The sequence below is a fragment of the Podarcis liolepis genome (genome assembly GCF_965112155.1).
Source record: "Podarcis liolepis genome assembly, chromosome: 5".
Classification (NCBI taxonomy): Eukaryota; Metazoa; Chordata; class Lepidosauria; order Squamata; family Lacertidae; genus Podarcis; species Podarcis liolepis.
In genome coordinates this window covers 68371924-68390971 of record NC_139556.1, presented here as the reverse complement: position 1 = coordinate 68390971, position 19048 = coordinate 68371924, and the positions used below count along the sequence as shown (strand labels likewise).

General features: G+C 42.5%; 1 protein-coding gene and 1 long non-coding RNA gene across 2 annotated transcripts in view; both read left to right on the top strand.

Annotated features, from left to right (window-relative positions):
- Positions 1 to 19048, top strand: part of GPC1 (glypican 1) — a 192522-nt gene that overhangs the window by 7345 nt on the left and 166129 nt on the right. The gene's annotated exons all lie outside the window — the stretch shown is intronic.
- On the top strand, positions 11133 to 15526 carry LOC310707601. Its single transcript, XR_014526609.1, has 2 exons — positions 11133 to 15067; positions 15115 to 15526. It is a non-coding gene; the product is annotated as an uncharacterized lncRNA (long non-coding RNA).

The window sequence follows — 19048 nt, the reverse complement described above, 5'->3', positions numbered from 1 at the left end:
AGCAGTCCTTGAACAAGCAGACAGATCATTTTATGGATTGCTTATTGGCAAGCTGAAGGTGCGGCAAGCCAGATGGAGAGCTTTCACAATGGAGAGAATTGAGCACTGATATCCCATAAGGATTTACATTGCAGGTGGTGGTAATTAATGATTTGCAGTCAGCAGTGTACAATGAGGTAATCACACTTGCTAATGATACCAAATTGCCCACCAGATGTTTTGCCTGCCAGCAGCCTGCACTTTGCACTAGTTGCAGTTTCTGAATAGTCTTCAAGGGCAGCCCCACGCAGAGCACAGTACAGTAGTCCACCCAGCACAACAGTGGGGGGGATTCTTCAAATATAATCTCTGAGATATCCATCAGCTCAGTCAGGGAGGCTGCTGGGCAGTGGGGTAGGTGGTATACCAGCAGCAGCCCTGCTCAGGTGTCTCACCTAATATAAGATACCAACCCTCAAAATTGTTCATAGAGTGGATTGGCTTCCTGGAGACTGGAATGGAGTCTCTATGGATGTTAGCAGCTCCCTTCATTGGTCTGGACTGGTGCTTCACTTAGTACCTAAGTGGACAGAGCTAAAACTCCTTGAGTCTCAGTGGTGCACACCATCATATTTAAATATCTAACACATTTATTCTACTATTTACAATTGCCACATTTTGAAAAGAGATGATAGAGCTGGAAAAAGTGATTAGGGGTTTGTAACTCTTTCCATGTAAATAGACTTAAAAAACTTTCCTCTTTAAAATCTTTTCTCTGTTTTTTTAAAAAAAACTTGTTCTCAGAAGTAATGACCTTTGATTTCTATGGGATATATTCCCTTTGTAAGCCTGCAATCCCATGCATGCCATATTGGGTCACTTTAATTTAGAAATGAAAAAGGAATCTATGATTAATGCAGAACATAATGCCAACTTTGTGGAGAGAGTGTATAGAAATTCTTTCAAAACTGCTTGAACTCAGGAACATCCCATAGAATTGACTGGATGTAGGATCAAGGCAAGCAAAAGAATATGTAAGCAACATATAGTATACATTGCCATGGAATAGTGTGCTGACGGTTGTATCCTTTATAATGATTTTTATTGCATTATAGAGTCAACAATAATAACACAATTCCTTCGTCTCTTGTGTGCACCAAAATAAAATGACAAGTAATGAAATTTTTAAAAATGGTTTTCATTGCATTTTAGAAGACAATTGCTTTTAAAAAAAAGTTTTAAAGGGGACAGATTCATGGTTTTATGGCTTTTGCCTCTGAACAAAGATTCCATGTATATAGCCACGGGCTACAAATAGGGCTGTCAGATCACAAGCTGGGGATACAGCATATTTTGTTCTTTATAGTAGCTGTATAGTAGCTATTCCATTGCTGTAAAAGAGCTGTAAAAGTTGTCCCTATGACCACCTTCTTCCACAGGTCCCTTTGCTTGCTTTTCTCTATCTGCTACTTTTGCTACTCTAGGCGGAGGAAGAGGTTGGGCAAAGGAACTGATGGACAGTGAGGAAGGGTTGGTCTGGCAGCTGCACCCTAATACAACAGAGCAGCAATCTGCTATGAGCTTCCTTCTGACAACTACTGGTAGCTGGCTGCCACTGCAGGCAAGATGGTGGAGTAGATGGATATTTGGTCTGATGTTACGCTGCTTAATTGATTTTAAAGCAAAACCTGTTCAGGATAATATATTTAAGAGGTAAGATTATTATCTCGCCCTCCTTGCTTATATATACTCTTTTGTATAAAGATGGTTACTTCCTATCTTTGTACTACATCAAACTCTGTGGGTGATTCCTAGCCCCACCTGTAGATGCTAGGAAATTGAAGCTAGGATCTTCTACGTGCAAAGCAGAATATCTATCACAGATGTAAAGGAAAGTTTTACAAATATTTCAAACAGTTGCTGAGGTCCACATGAAGCCTATTAGTATACAGTGGTACCTCGGGATACGAACGGGACGCAAGATGCGGAGCACAACTCGGACGCGCTCAACCCGAAGAACATTCAACTCAAGGTGTGAATGTATAGGAGGTTTAAATTACTATTATTAATACCATTAATGGTTATATTTGCACTGGTAATGTTTAGGCAATACAGTCATAAAGGTAAAGGGACCCCTGACCATTAGGTCCAGTTGTGGCCGACCCTGGGGTTGTGGCGCTCATCTTGCTTTATTGGCTGAGGGAGCCGGCATACAGCTTCCAGGTCATGTGGCCAGCATGACTAAGCTGCTTCTGGCAAACCAGAGCAGCGCACAGAAACGCCGTTTACCTTCCCGCCGGAGTGGTACCCATTTATCTACTTGCACTTTGACGTGCTTTCAAACTGCTAGGTTGGCAGGAGCTGGTACCGAGCAACAGGAGCTCATCCCGTCGCGGGGATTCGAACTGCTGACCTTCTGATACCTCGGGATAAATGTGCTTCAAGTTAAGTATTTCCGGGTTGCGCTCCACGGCGACCCGGAAGTAATAGAGCGCGTTACTTCCAGGTTTCGTAGCCTGTGCATGTGCAGATGGTCAAAATGACATCATGCGCTGAAGCAGCGAAACGTGATCCGCGCGGACGCGGGTTGCGTTCGCTTCAGGATGCGAACAGGGCTCTGGAACGGATCCCGTTCACATCCCGAGGTACCACTGTATATTTTCTCCAGATGTTACTGTTTCTTTCAATGAGGTAGGTAGAAAACATGCTATGTACCCTTATACCAGGACTTTGGACAATTCTTTTAAAAAAATCATTACCCGCTTTACATGGCAGGCAAAACATTCTCTAGTGCTGGTATATAATTCCTGCCTGAATTAAACCTGCCTGATTATAATCTTCTGGGCTATCCCAGTACTTTCACACAGTTGCAAATTTCATTTCAGTGGGTTCCAATGAAGGGCTGACGTCCTAAAAACTGATGAATTTTGTGATCGGGTCTGAAGAGTACTGAAAGTGTTCAGAGTTGCAATTTACAAAATGCAGACATGCTTATGCAGGGGGGAGATTGTTTTTAAAACAAAAAGTTTTAAATTGATTTGCTTATAAAGCATATTGTTTGAATTTTGCTAAACTCATGCACAAAACTCCCTTAGCTATGTGCCTCCCATTTGCATTTTCTATGGGCCATTGGGCATCCTCTATCTTCCATGGGCAATTGGCTTCCCTAGGGAGTTTGCAAGTCTAATTGTTCAAAACACTTTTTCTCATGACCCCTTTGAACAAAAGTGGAAGTTGCCAACCAAATTGGTTAACTTCATCTTTTAAAAAATAATTTGTCCTAGATGAATCCCTCAGAGTTTTGCCATGATAGTGTTGGAGAACCTCAGAGTTTGTGAATCCTCCCACTGAAATGAGTGGAAAGGACAAAATCACACAGATTTTAAGTCATGGGTGGGGAACCCTTTTCAGCCCGAGGGCCAGTTCCTTTCTAGGGAATGTTCTGAGGGCCACATGTCAATGATAGACAGGATCGGAGTCAAAAGTGCGTGAAGGAACAACGGTAACATTTACAGAAGCCTACTTTCTACTTTCTAAAAGGGACGCAGGTGGCGCTGTGGGTTAAACCACAGAGCCTAGGACTTGCCGATCAGAAGGTCGGCGGTTCGAATCCCCGCAGTGGGGTGAGTTCCCGTTGCTCGGTCCCTGCTCCTGCCAACCTAGCAGTTCAAAAGCACGTCAAAGTGCAAGTAGATAAATTGGTACTGCTCCGGTGGGAAGGTAAACGGCATTTCCGTGTGCTGCTCTGGTTCACCAGAAGCGGCTTAGTCATGCTGGCCGCATGACCCGCAAGCTGTACACTGGCTTCCTCAGCCAATAAAAAGAGATGAGCACCGCAACCCCAGAATCGGTCACGACTGAACCTAATGGTCAAGGGTTCCTTTACATTTACCTTACTTTCTACACATGCACCTCTCTGTCTTCCCTGCAGATAAGTAAGAGGAATTATCAGAGCTCAATGACATATTTCAACTGGGCAAAATCTCTCAGGGCCAGTGATGTGGCCTGGAGACAGGACTGTGGAGAGGTCTGTGGGCCAAATAGTGTGGACTGGAGGCCTAAAGTTTGCCGCTAGGCCTGAGGTTCCCCAGCCCGTTCTAGCATATGAATTTCTATCTAGTTCTATTACTCACCTTGGAGATTTCTCTTGCCTTATTCAAACACAGCTTCTATTTTAGCATTCATTGCACCTGAATCCCTCCCCATTGCCACCTACAAAGTGCACGTATTGCTGCGCCCTTTGAGATTCAGAATGCAATCTCAGGCATACCTAGCTGTGAGTAAACCCTATTGAACACAGTGGAACACAGTAAGCAACCAAGGAATCTGGATGCACACCTCTTCTGTTTTAATGTGAGAGAATATTATGCAGTATTATGATACGAGACAGCAGATAGAACTGTTTGGAAGCATCACGAGATCATTGCCAGAGGGACATTGCTGATTTGCAGGACTATGTGTAGTGATGGCTTCTGACCATTATGAAGCAGCAATATTGCTTTGTTCTACATGGTATTGACACTGAGCTCAGATATTAGATATACTTGTCCCTATCATAGGGGGAAACGTGCTCTCTATGCAGCTGACAGTACACTTTCCCCTTTGCTCAGGTATTACTCCATTGACTGCTGGCAGCCTTGAGTCAATTTTGTAAGAATGTTAATTGAGTTAAAACTGAAAAGTCCCCTTTAAATCAGCTGTTCACACTCGTGGTTAGATTCCCATATATTTCGACAAAGAAAACCATACTATCGAGCATTGAGAATTGTTAAAATCTCAGTTCTGCTGCAGTGACAACTGAGAAGACAACAGTAGGAATTCTCAGATTCTGGAGAGTGTTTGGGAGCATGTAGCTGAAATAAATTTAAAAGTTTAAAAAAAATGTCCAGTAGTGCCTTGGAGACCAACTACTGGACAAATTATTATTATTATTATTATTATTATTATTATTATTATTATTATTTCAAATGAGTCAGACCAGCACGACTACCTACCTGAATCTGGGAGCATGTAGGTTCTTCCAATTTAAAAAGCCTTATTAGGGCTGTCCAAGCAGTACCTGAATTTGGGGGCACCATGGTGCTGTGGGATAAACCACAGAGCCTAGGACTTGCTGATCAGAAGGTCGGCAGTTTGTTTTTTTTATATATAATATTTATTGAAAATTTTTGAAATTACAAAGAAAAAACAAAGCAGAAAAAGAAAAAAGAAAAAAAACAAAGAAAAAACAAACCACATCAAACAATACAAATTCAAAAAACAAAAATACACTGCAAACAGACAAAAATAAATCCATCATTCTCAAATCCTCAACTGTCATTACCTTCTTTCTTTGACCTCCTCCTCCTCCCCTTTTTTGTATCCTGGTTAATAATTATGCAGCAAATCCTTTCCATATTTCATAGTATTCTGTCATTACATTACCTTAATCTATTTTCATCTTATCTTATAGAAAACCTTAAAAACTTAAAACTTAAATCTTATTTTTACCGACTTCTCACAACCATAATATTCTTACCTAATTCTTTAAACATTTTTGCTAGAGCCAAGTAATTTCGCTCCAACATTTTTCTAACATTCATCAATTTTATAAAACAATCCTGGTAATAAAAAGAGAAATAAAAACAATCCAATCTTCATCCAGCGTCCCTTCCTCCTGGTCCCGGGTTTTGTCAGTCCTTTTTATCCCATCGATCTAGCGCATTAACCTGGTAACCTTATATCCGAGGCCCTTAAGTCTATTCCATGTCCCTTCCACAGCTCTTCTTCATATTCTCCTTTCACTCGTGGGAACTCCAGCTTGATGATGTTTTTGACCCTTTTCAACAAATCAGCCCCTTTTCCATAGTCCAGACTCAACTCCATGTGGTATTTAAGAAGATGTTTCAGCATCCCTCCAAAATTGAGAGCCCCCACAGCTCCAAATATCTCACGGCCCATTGCCAGACTCGGAAAGTCCAAACATTCCTGCATAGGGGGGTCTATCCAACCCCCCATTTCCAAACCAATCCAAACTTTATCTTTACAAATCTGGCTTTTTCCAAGTTCATTTGTCAAGTCCAAAAGCTCTTGTTCCTGCAAGGCCGCAGCTCCCTCCATCTCTGGCGCCCAAGATTCAGCAACATCCTCTTCTCTCATCTGCTCTGTCAGGACACACTCCTGATCTAATTCCTGGGTGGGCTCCACATAGTTTCCCACTGCCTGTTCAAAAATTCTGGCCGCATTAGTCATCAAATCCATCTTCTCACTTAACTGTACCAGTAGGGCACTTGTTTTACAGAGAGCACACAACAGAGCCTCTGAATACATTGTCCTACAAGGTCACAAGTCCATTTCCACGATTGTAATCTGAGACAGCTGCAAGCTCCCTGGAATTAGTTACAGTTTCACAGTCACCCTCTAGGGGGAGAACTTCTATTTGTTCTTGCAACAAAGTATCCTTTTTGAGATATTTTGTCAATATTTGTTCCTTTAAAGTGCGAAAGGAAACAATGGAATCACTATGTTTCTCTTCCTTTAAATATCTGTCAAAAACGTTTGTCTCTGGTCAATGAGCTTCAAATGTCAGTCCTGACACCCCGCTCCAGGATCAGGATGGTGGAAAGTTACTTTACTTTAAACTCACTTCTGCAGGTTTAAACAGTCCAAAAAAGAGATCCCTCTTCTTCTCCTGCTGCCGAAGGGGGGTTCAACAATTTTAAATGATGAAAGCCAATCCTTTAGAAGCGATTTTCTGAGCTCTAGTTTATATTGTCTTTGCTTTATTCTGTCTACAAAGAAACGGAAGGCTGACTTCCTTTTTAGACCTTCCTGTTTCAGTGCCAAATTAAAGTAAATTTTTAAGTCCAATTCCTTTCTGCTCACAAGTCCTTATTTAAAGTCCGATTGTTCAAAGTTTAGGTACTCACGGGTGCTTATTTTAGAAGCCAAATTGTCCCAGGAAAAAGGCAGCGCTCTCCAGCAACGGCTGTGCGGCTTCGCTTCACGGAAATAGCAGCTGACTCACAGCACCGCGCCACTTCCCCCTCTTCACTTCAGAGCCCGTTAGTGGGTTCCTTTGCGGGTTGGGGGGGCGCTAAGGGTGCCCGCCGAGTCCCATGGTCACAGGCTTCATCCGCCTGTGATTTTTAGCGGGGTCCCCGCTTCGCCGTAGCGGAAAAGACCCGTTTCACGCAGAGCTAGTCCCTCCAGTTCAGAGGGAGTCCACCATTGCCGATGGCGCCACCCCGGAAGTCAGTTTGAAGGTCGGCAGTTTGAATCCCCACAACAGGGTGAGCTCCCGTTGCTCGGTCCCTGCTCCTGCCAACCTAGCAGTTCGAAAGCACCTCAAAGTGCAAGTAGATAAATAGGTACTGCTCTGGCGGGAAGGTAACCGGCGTTTCCGTGTGCTGCTCTGGTTCGCCAGAAGCGGCTTAGTCATGCTGGCCACATGGCCCGGAAGCTGTACGCCGGCTCCCTCGGCCAATAAAGCGAGATGAGCGCCGCAACCCCAGAGTCGGTCACGACTGGACCTAATGGTCAGGGATCCCTTTACCTTTACGGAGCATCTGATTGTAATTATTTTCAGAACAAACTTTTGTGAACTATATTAAGTGTGCCTTTATACACTCCTTCAGTCTTCTAAGGAGTTGAAACTTAAAGTCTCTCAGGAGAAGTAAGAGTTCAGTTACACATTTTAAATTATCATTTCAAGGTGTTGTCTCCGCCAGAGGAAAGATTACCAAAAATATGCTTGCTAGAACAAATTCAACCCAGCATGGCTAAACCAAATACCTGATACCATAGGATACTACAGATGATTCATACATTTGCCCCCCCTCCCCGAAAACTACTTTTATGGATGATGGATCTGGAAAGTGTGCTTCTAAGCAGGAATTCAGACTGATAGGTGTGGTGTACATGCAGAGTGATCTGTCTCTGGCTGCTGCTGCAGACTGTCCCTGGAATATTGTGCTTTGAAAATTATTTAATGGTTTCGAATAAATACGCTCTAGAAAGCTCTCACCCATCTCGGGTTTCAGTTAATGCCCTCCACAGTTTTAGATGGAAGATATTGCAATACTTCTTACCATCTGCAGACATGGGGAAACGGAGGATTTGTTCTGTTGCTCTTTAACAGAGAATGTGAGGATCAAATTCCTCCCTGAGCTGTTGAAGTGAAGTGAGCATCGATCTTACTAAATAGGAGAGAAAGAGAGAAATGAAAAGATTATTTGCTTTCAAATAATGAGTTTAGTCCGAAAGTGCCGCCCTTTCTTCTTAGCTGTGGCCATCCTGTCTCCAATACTACACTGCCACTTTGGCCTTTTCCTCCATGGAATTGGGTGTCGAGGACCCCCAAGACACCCCTGAATAAAAACACGTTCACACATCATTTTTGTTTTGGTTTTTGGCCACAACTTTATTGAATTACAGTAAGTGAGTAGTTGCTTAGGCATTGGTTAGCGACTCTCTGTTCCCACTTGGAGGTAGGAACAGAACAGACAACCACACTCGTGCGGAAGTCAGTAAGGGTAAGCAATTTTGGGGAGAGGAAAAGCTGGGTGCCAGTCTCACACCTCTCCCCAAATGCTCCCTGGGGCTCTTGTATGCCCTAGCCCTTTGTCAGGGATATGGACAAAAGCCTGGCGAGCCCTTGGATTTCTTTAACGGAATACCCTTGCAGCAGCAGCAGCAGCATTGAAGGGGCAGGCACAGCCTACCTCATCCCCTCCACCAACCAAAAAATTAACCAATGCCTAACCGCAACTTACAAGTTGTGACGATTTGCTGCGCAGTAGGCAAAACCCAAATGGCACCAGCCAGTCAGCCAAATGGTAAAATTCCTACCAGGCCCCTGCTCCAAAGCAAATGACCCCATGACAGGCATAGCAAGGTCAGTGCAAAGAAACCCTAAATAAAGGGAGGGTGGGCGGGTAATCCGATGTGCGCAGCAAAAAGAAGAAGCTCGATGCTGCACACAGGGACCTATATAGCACCCCATCAATCAAATAAAATTGCAACAATCCGTTTTCCCCAGCAACATTGGAGGTGCCCAATCAAATCCGTGGCCATCCAAACTAACCCGCCCAGCAACAGGGAATGTCATGGTTGCTCCCACCACAACACGGGCTCTCCATGAAGGAGAACCCGCTTTGTCTAACCCTAAAGCAGGCATAGGCAAACTCGGCCCTTGAGATGTTTTGGAACTACAACTCCCATCATCCCTAGCTAACAGGACCAGTGGTCAGGGATAATGGGAGTTGTAGTCCCAAAACATCTGGAGGGCTGAGTTTGCCTATGCCTGCCCTAAAGCTATCCATGTTTATGGCCATTAATATGGCTTGTGCAAATTCCATAGATTATAATGATGTCTTGCGTGAAATGCTTCCTTTTGTTTTTTTCCTGAACTTTTCAATGTTCAGTTTCACTGGATTACCCCATATTCTAGTATTATGAGAGAGGAAGGAAACTTCTGTTCAATTTCTTCACACCATTCCTAATTTTGTACACCTCTGTCATGTTCTTCATACTTCCTTTCTCCCCCCCCCCCAAAAAAAACCTTAAAAGCTCCAAATGCTTTAATATTTCTTTTCATGTTCCATGATTATTTTAGTTGCCCTTTTCTGAATCTGTGCACCATACTTTTAATGTTCTAATTATACACAAATGTGTTACGAGTTGTGGCTCAAACAAATTTGTCACTGTTACAGATAGGTAGCCGTGTTGGTCTGCCATAGTCAAAATAAAAAAATTCCTTCTAGTAGCACCTTAAAGACCAACTAAGTTAGTTCTTGGTATGAGCTTTCGTGTGCATGCACACTTCTTCAGATAGAAGAAGTGTGCATGCACACGAAAGCTCATACCAAGAACTAACTTAGTTGGTCTTTAAGGTGCTACTAGAAGGAATTTTTAAATTTGTCACTGGTTTTCTTGATGCAAAGTCAGAGGAGTTACTACTAATGTATCATCGAATCTGCTCTTAAAAGTATCAGCTCGGTGTCCTGCGTTGTAAACATTTTGAGGCATGTTGCAGTTTCTGCACATCTGTCACAACGTAGTGCAATCAGTTAAATAATAATTCCATAATCTTTATTTCATTCTATTCATAAACATACAGGAACAATTAGATTGCCCAGCTTTTCACATTATTAAGGTTTATTTTCTTCCTTTTCCCCATATGGGACATTCTTGTTATAATACATCTACACTGAAACAAAAATTTTAGAACGCTGTGTCAGTGATGGATGCAATAATGTCTCTAGCATTTCATTCCCATGGAGTCAGGTTACTTTGTCGGATTTAGTATTATGAGAAACAGGTGGAAGCTGCAACAAATTGGTGCAGTGTGGCGTGCTCCTGTTCAGGCAGCCAGCCAACCACTCCCCCTCCCAACAGATCCATCAGCACTCCATGCCCACTGGGTGTGCTCAGTTCTCATTGGACTGTTTTCAGTGGGTCTCCTTTGGGTTTGTTAATACTTCTGCAAACCTTGGGCTTCTCCTAAGCCTGCCAATACCTCTCTCATACCTTTATAAGGATCCATACTTGGATAATGGGTTTCGCATATAGGAATATGCCTCTTTAGAGAGCAGGCACTCAAATGCTTATCAGTGCATGATGAGTGACCAAACTGCAAGCTAGGGCAGTGACTGCAGTTTTCAGTAATATGTAGTCAATAAACTTTTAAAATAAAGCAGCTGCTTACATAACAAGATACTTAAAATGCACCAGTTAAATTTTTTAAAAGACAGTGCATTAATCTCATTTGTACTACTTGCCCAAAGGCCATAGAATGCATTTCTTTGTTCCTTCTTGGTGTGTTTTTTAAATATGCTAAGGAGTAAAGGAGAACTTGTAAAAGTTCGGCTATGGCAGTGCATAACAAAACCATGCTTTCAAGTGCAACGCTGCTGACTTTTTAGAAGTAGATTTTACAGTAGTTACAACGGGACAATTTGATCGCAGTTATATACCCTATCAACCGTTTATTAGACTAAAGCACAGATGCTTTATGGCAAGTGATGTTGGCTTGCAAAAATAGCGCTATTTTATAGAACCGTAAACTATGCTATATAATTGAGTCAGTATGCTTTAAAAAACATTATTTTATATTTTCACCCTCATCCAGCTCCATTTGTGCCAGAATGGAAACCCCACCAACTGAAAGTAATTATCACCTCTTAGTGTATTGGCTAAAATCAAGTGTAATGTAAAAAGTATTTCAGTACTTACTGACTGCTGGGAGGACTGGCTTTTGAAGGGTGGGCGTTGAGAAGTAATTCTATTCTGTTGATTCAATTCTGTTAAACATTTCAGAGGGGATCATTTTTAGGTAAATGGCTGCTAGGAAGGCCTCTTCCTTGCAACAGAAACCCTACAACACTCTCATGAGCTTCTCTTTGTCTAGCATAGGCATTGAGCGACCATTCAGAGTTTAGCATGAATTAGGGGCATGTTGGTACATGCTAGTGAATTGCTTACACCTCTCTCTCTCCTCCCTGCAGCTGGGAGCAACAAGCCGTGAGACGTGGCTTGCCATGACGTACCAGCAGTGCTTCATTGGGCTGAAATCCTATGTCCACGCTATCAGATCCTGTACTTCTGGCTATGCAGTCTGGGGAGGGGAGTGGGAGAAGAAGTGAGGTTTCAATTTATGGGCTAATGAAAGCCTCTCATTGTTAGGAACAATTGGGGCATTTGGAAATCAGTTTCTGTCCTTATGCTGCCCAAGGGCAAAATGTCAGGGTTGTCACTGCCCTCCCTGTTGCACAGACAGCAAAGAATTTAAGCAGACGGCAAAGAATTTTGTTCTGGAGGACTAATTGGAGATTTGCACCCCTACCTTTATAAAAAAAATGCACAGCATGAGGGTGCCCAGTCTGGCCCCATCCTTTGGCCAGCTGTGGGGAAGCTTGCATGCCCACCATCACCAGAAAGAACACCATCACCAGAAAGTTTTCTACCTATCTCCCCATTGCCTTTTTCTTTTCGTATTCTGCCTGTCAGGCTTTAAGCCTGTGGCTTACTTCTGAGTAGAAATGAGCAAGCCGGGGGGGGGGGGAGATGTCTTGCATTTGGTTCCTCCTTTGAGATTTTAACTGGGGTTTTTTTCTTTGATACTACCAAGTTACTACAAGTTGCATAAACTGTGCAGAGAAAGTTTGTCAGGTACAGTGCAGGCAGGGTGCTGAGGGAAGGGAAGGAGCAAGATCACATGGATTCTGTATGTAGCCCTGCAGGAAGTTGGAACCACGTGCTGTAAATTGAACAGATTGCTCTGAAAACTTTGGAGCCTAAGGCAGAAAACCTGAAAAGCATCACTCATCCACTGGTGCAAAATAAAAGCATTTATTTTATCATCTCTCTCTCTCTCTTTTTAATAGCTTATCAAACCCTGCTGAGTAGTAGGTCTGGCTTTGGAAAATTTCACATGATTGAGGCTTAAATCTTCTTTCCCTTCAAATGATGACAACTCTAGATAGCTGCCTCACCAAATAGATGTTTGTGAGTTTTCATTTATATGAATGGGAAATACAGTGAGTGGTCAAAATTGACAGCACAGTAAATGTCCAATGCCATCCTCTTTATGGTAATGGTTTGGTTATATGCAGTTACAAGAACAGTTGTATAACCCAAGTCTTTTGTTTAAAAAGCATTTGCTTCAGTACACGACACCTTATGCCTTCAGTGAAGATTCCCCTCCCCACTCTTTGGATATGTTTCTAGTGGGTTTCCTTGCTTAGACAGCCTTTTTAATATTAAAAAAAATTAGTACAGTAAGGCCAAAACACCATTAGCAAGTGTAAGCAGTAGGCAAGCAGTGATTTATGAGCACAGGGAAGTTTATTGTGAGATTAATTAATACTATTCATATCACTCTGCAGTGCTTGATGATTCATGGATGTAGCTTCTTAAATATATAAAACTTATCATCCCTTTTCACTTATCCACATGCCCGGATCATATTTAACTTGAATCTTTTAATAGCTGAACGGCAGAGGCTTCAATGCTCCCTCGCTCCCTCTGTCAGATTCATGTTCCATTCACTGTCTAGGTAACCCCAGCAAGGAAATCATCCACATTAGATTTGCTTCCAAGAAGATGTCAGCATACCATGTTTAACAGCATCACAGCAGCATGCTGTAATACTTACGTCGTTTCTGCTTCCATCCAGTAAGATTGGGGATTCGGCTACATCCAGTAGTTAGAGTAGTGGACTGCCATATTGGTTACTTAGGAGTAAGAAGGACCTTTTTTGGCTTATGAGTAGGGATCGATGGGTGGAATAGCATTGGGCAAGATAACCTGTGTTACTTGCTGGGTGAGGTATCTGATCAGTTATGGTGACAATACAGCTATAGTTTTTGCTAACCAGCACTTCCCAGCCATTGTTGAGGAGCCTCCGGTTAACAATTTTGGCTGCTACTTTGAGAAGTTGTCATTCTAAGCTTGATTCAGTTTATAGTTAAATTGAGGAACTTCGTTGGCATAATAGGTTTACAGAGAGCCCCATTCAAGGAAGTGGATCGTGAGTTCTTTATTTTATTCACATATCGCATTTAGTGATGTTAGGTTGTAGCATTGCTGGACATTCTTCATATTCTCAGAGGAAGAAGTTAGAAATAAAAATAAATCAACTTTTGTGAGTGATCAGTAGGTGAAGGCTGCTGCTCTTAATCCCAAAGGGGAGAAATGTGCCTACTTCATTTCTGCCCAAAACAAGAGGATGCTTTGCTGTCAAACTGTATAATGTACCGTACATCTGTAAAGTAGATCTGTAAAGTATATTCTCTCAGCACAGATTTTCTTTGTATTGATTGAGTTATACAGTTGTACCTTGGAAGTCGAACGGAATCCGTTCTGGAAGTCTGTTCAGCTTCCAAAACTGCAAGCCAAACGGAAGCCCCACCAGACGTTTGGCTTCCAAAAGTAGTTCACAAACCGGAAGTCACTTTCAGGTTTGCGGCGTTCAGGAGCCAAAACGTTCAGGAACTGAGCTGTTCAACTTCCAAGGTACGACTGTATATGGGGGAACTTTTCCCCCTCAACCACTTGAGGTGACCATTTGAAAGTACAGAATGCTACTGAAATCCAGAATCCCCTCATCCCTATTGAGTGTTTTAGTGATGTAACTGTGGGCTTATTTCATGCATTTCAGAAGCTGGATATGTGTGTGTGCATTGCCTTTTCCCTCCATAGTGGTACTCATGTAAGTTAGCTGCTGGTCTCATCATGTACCGCTGTAATTAACAATACAGCACAGTCTCAGCAGCCTTCGTGGTCAGGTATGTGAAGGCCATAATTTCATATGCTTGCTTCAGCCTGCCTGCTGTTGTTTGAAAACAATGTTCCATCTGAATTCTGAGTGGTGTTAACATAAATATCCAAAACAAAGGTTTAGGTTTGAATGATGGTGTCTTGTATTAACATGGGAAGCACGCTTAGGGGAAAGTAAACACTTCTGTATTAACCTTCTGGCTTGTACTTTTCCTTCTTTCTTGTTTGGATTTTCCTGCTGAGCCATTTCATCCAAAGTTGTTGAAATTTGAATGATTAAGGCCGCATTCAGTCAGCACTTTATTCTGTCTTCTTAGTGTTTCCTTCCCTATTAATTTCCACAATGTGAAGGCTGCTTCTAGCAGAAGTTTAGAGCTCATTTCTGTGTTAATTGTTTCTATACAAAACCATTTCCAAACTGGGAAACCCAGATTATTGTGGCAGTTTTGTGTGGTATGTTTCCTGCAGTTTTCATGGATCACGCCCCCACAGGTCACACAATGAAATTTTGGGTGGCATTTTGTCACACCACACCATGAATCATGGGGGAACAGACACATGCATGGGCAGAAGTGTTCATTGTTGTGCCACACAACACTCACTGGTATGAATTAAATTTAGTGCAGCATGGCAGTGCCAGTCGAAAAGACACAGTTCCATAATGCAGCAGGTACTGCAGAGTAAAAGAAACGTTAAAAATCAGGACAGAAGCACTAGTACTACAACCATTAAAACTAATTCAATAAACCCCACTTCTGAAGGCAGCCTTAGCCATTCACAAACAGCCATCACTGTTGACTATATGAGTTAGTGAGGCAACAGAAGATAGGTGTACATATTTGCATTTAAAAGCATGATAAATGCCTGATTCCCAAGTATGACATTAGAAATATTTTAATCTCTAACAAGGGCTATTTACCTTTCATTAAATGTCTGTTTCATTTATAGTTTATTAAATTTTCAAAAAGGATCCTTCAGGAACAGACTTTACCTCAGAAAAGTGAGATTGGTATGCTTTCTTAGAGGTGTGTGTGTAGCTCATTGAAATTCACCATTAAATGGACCAATTCCCTATTTTTTTTCAGGAAGTTGGAGCAAGAGAAAAAAGTATTCTGACAAAATTTTAACCTGCTCTATGCTGTGTCAGCAAGTATTGAGCATTTTGATTGAAATAACACTGGTTAGTCTGGGACATGTGCCCAAACTTTTATGAGGGACTCAGCTCACTGTGATCTCTCGAAAACCACTTGCTAATGTTCCATTCCTTGCCCTATGACATGTCCAAGCTCTGAAGAATGGGTGGTACTTTTCATTCCCAGGGCTCTTAACATCTTCTAGCCCACTTCCCTATGTGTTATATTTCTGGGCCTTTTTAATTCAATTTAGGGAGCTCTTGGGAACAGTAGGTGCTCATTGTTGCCCTTTCTGCCCATGCCACCCCAAAAGTGGATATGGACATGACCTCTGAGCTTGCACTGAGCCTATGCCTGCTCCCTGTAGACTTCCACGTTCATGTTCTTCTCTCAGTCTGGGAAAAGTCCATCAAATGATATGCCTCCTTACACAAGATGTTAGTAGAAATAGGCAGAATGAAGGGAAAGCAGCCTGCTGCCTCTCCCTGAAGGAGATATTATTCTCTGTATTGATTAACAAAATGTAGGTTGTTTTTAGGTAAAGGGACCCCTGACCATTAGGTCCAGTCGTGGACGACTCTGGGGTTGCGGCGCTCATCTCGCTTTACTGGCCGAGGGAGCCGGCGTACAGCTTCCGGGTCATGTGGCCAGCATGACTAAGCCGCTTCAGGCGAACCAGAGCAGCGCATAGAAACGCTGTTTACCTTCCCGCCGGAGGGGTACCTATTTATCTACTTGCACTTTTGATGTGCTTTCGAACTGCTGGGTTGGCAGGAGCAGGAACCGAGCAACGGGAGCTCACCCCGTCGCTGGGATTCGAACCGCCGACCATCTGATTGGCAAGTCCTAGGCTCTGTGGTTTAACCCACAGCGCCACCTGCGTCCCATGTTGTTTTTAGAAGTGTCTAATTATCACATATTAAACTAGCTTCAATGGCTCTTGTTTACTTTCCTGAAACTTCTCTGTAATTTTTCTTCCAGGGAATATGTAATATTTTAGAATATGTCATTAGTACAACTGACTGTAGAAGCAAATATTTCATCCTACTGTGTTTTATCTTACAAGTAAATGGAAAGCTGCTAATGTGAGGTTTTTTCTTTTTTTTACCAATGAAATGTGCAGTGTACCATATTGCTTGTCACTAAATTCTGGGTCAGCTGTCTAGGGTGTTGAATTCTATCCTTATAAGTAACATTCCTTTTTGCATTGCAGTGAAGCAGTCTCATGTCATAGTCATAAATTAAATATTTTACTCTTGTTACTGATAATGTTTAAGAGAGCACTTAGGTCTGAAATGCCTAAATATAACTGCAACATAAGTCATGTGTCTGTGTCCCACAGAAGTGATACCCAGCTTTATGATACAATTGCCAGCAGCTTTCCACACCTTGGCTTACTGAATTTGAATTGGCTGTTCAATTTCCATCTAGAAAACACCATTTATAAAGCAGCCCTTTAGAGAGGAACCCAAAGTAGGATAACTTGGTGTGAATCTAAGGACATATGAAATTCATTGATTATAAACAGTAATGTTGCTGAATTCTGGTGGAAGGTCAGAAACAACTATTTTACAATGAGTCAAAATCCCTTTGAATTTTGTCTAGGCCTCCAATTGTGCTTAGGCTACTCTCCTTCCCCAAATCTTACCTTCCAGGAGCAGGGACAAAAGGCAGAGCATTGAACGGTGATTGTATAAAGCCAGAAAGCCTTACAAATAGGAAGTTTCCAGTGAAAAGATCTGTGACTGTTGTACTTTGCAGTGTCTTGTGGACACTTGACAAGGGAATCACTGCTCTGTCCTCTCTCTAGTGCAGGGAGTGAGCAAAATCTCATTTTGGCCAAGCGTTGGAGGATGCAGAAACTTTTCTGTCTTGCCTGTAATTAATAACTTTCAAAGAACCTCAGGGAGGAATGTATGTGTTCTTGGGCAGCCTCCTCCTTGCTCACAGTGAGTAGAAATTCCAGAAGTATGAGATTTGGAATACAACCACCCCTCACACAGACACACACTTTCGAAATCCTGCCCCATGGTGACACCTTCAGAATTCGGACATGGCTTATGACCAGACTTCCATCCTTGCCAGTTTCCCAAGCAAACTTACTGTTGTGAGGTGGGGAGGTTCTCTGGAAGTAGGAAAGACATTGCAGCATGTCATGGATCTTTTCACTGGAAACTTCCTATTTGTAAGCCTTTCTGGCTTACAAATTCCCAGCTCTCTTCTTCCCATCCCCAAATTGCTGGAAATGCAAGGAATTCACCAAGAAACTAGCAGAAACAGGATTCATGAAAATGTGAGATGGAGTCAATTTGCCCATTTGTAAAGGTCTGGTGATTGTAACTCCCACATCTTAAAAATGCCATTGGTTCACATATAAGTATCTACCTATAACTTCTCTAAGATTTGAAATGCCTGTCATTTCCTCATGTGAAGGAGTGATGGTTCTACACTCCTGAGTCTAGGTGTTCAGCTATCTTCCAAACAGAGATGTTCAGCACAGTGATGGGTCCATCCTAGATGCCTTCTACTGTAGGCACACAAAACCAGGATCTAATCTGAACCAGGAAACCAGCTCTCTTGTCTGTCAGTTTCTTTCCTTTCTCACTCTCCCAGGTTGGTTGTATAACAAGGCAAGGGGAAGAGGAAAAGCCCACTACGAAGACACCTCCCTAAGTTCTTGGCAGTCTGCAGCAGGGATGGTTAACCTGAGTTCCTCGGAAGGTTATCCATCTCCTGTCAGCCCCAGCTAACCTGGTCAGTGGACAAAGACGATAGAGTTGTAGTCAAGCCACATCTGGAGGGCCACAGGTTCCCAACCCCTACTCTCCAACGAAAACTTCTGAGCTTGCTAGAAGCATTGGCAAGTGAACTCTGGGACGCATCATTTTTCTTAATTCTTCTTGGCTCATCGAACAGAAATATTAATATTTTTTAAAATGCACTTCCCAGTGTTCAAATGTGACTTTGCAGAAGGCAGAAAAAGCCCAAACTTTCTTTTTTTCCATGACAGTGATGGGAAAGACCCAGTTCATTCTGAATTTGAGGTGGATGGGTTTTGCTCACTGCTAATCTCTGCTATCCAAACTATTTGCTTGGTGGATAACACACACACAAAAGTTCTTTTATAATCCACCCCCTCTTTAACTCCCCTCAATTACACTTACTTAATTACTGAGTTTAATTTGGTGACTAATGAGCTTTTCTTGCTGTGAGGCAGGCAGCATTTCAGCGTGTTTCAGAGATTGCTACATGTGGAACTTCATCTTTCCTCTAGAGCAGGAGTGGGGAGCTTGTGAACATGTTAACTCCAGCTCCCTTCAGCCCCTGCCCTAAAGGCCAGGGGTCACTTGTGATCCAGCAACATCTGAAGGGCTACAGGTTCCCCTCTCCTGCCCAACAGGCTCTAATGAACTGATAAATAAATTCTGCAGTGTGCTCACATCATTTGAAAGCGTTGCAAAGTTGAAAAATACGTAACACCACTTAAAAGAGATCCAATTTTGATACCATTATGTTTCTTTACCTGTAAGCATTCAAAATATGCTAGGCACCAGGCTCATTTTGCACCCCGCTATTGGCCACTTGAAAAGGACGCGGGTAGCACTGTGGGTTAAACCACTGAGTCTAGGACTTGCTGATCAGAAGGTCGGTGGTTCGAATCCCCGCGATGGGGTGAG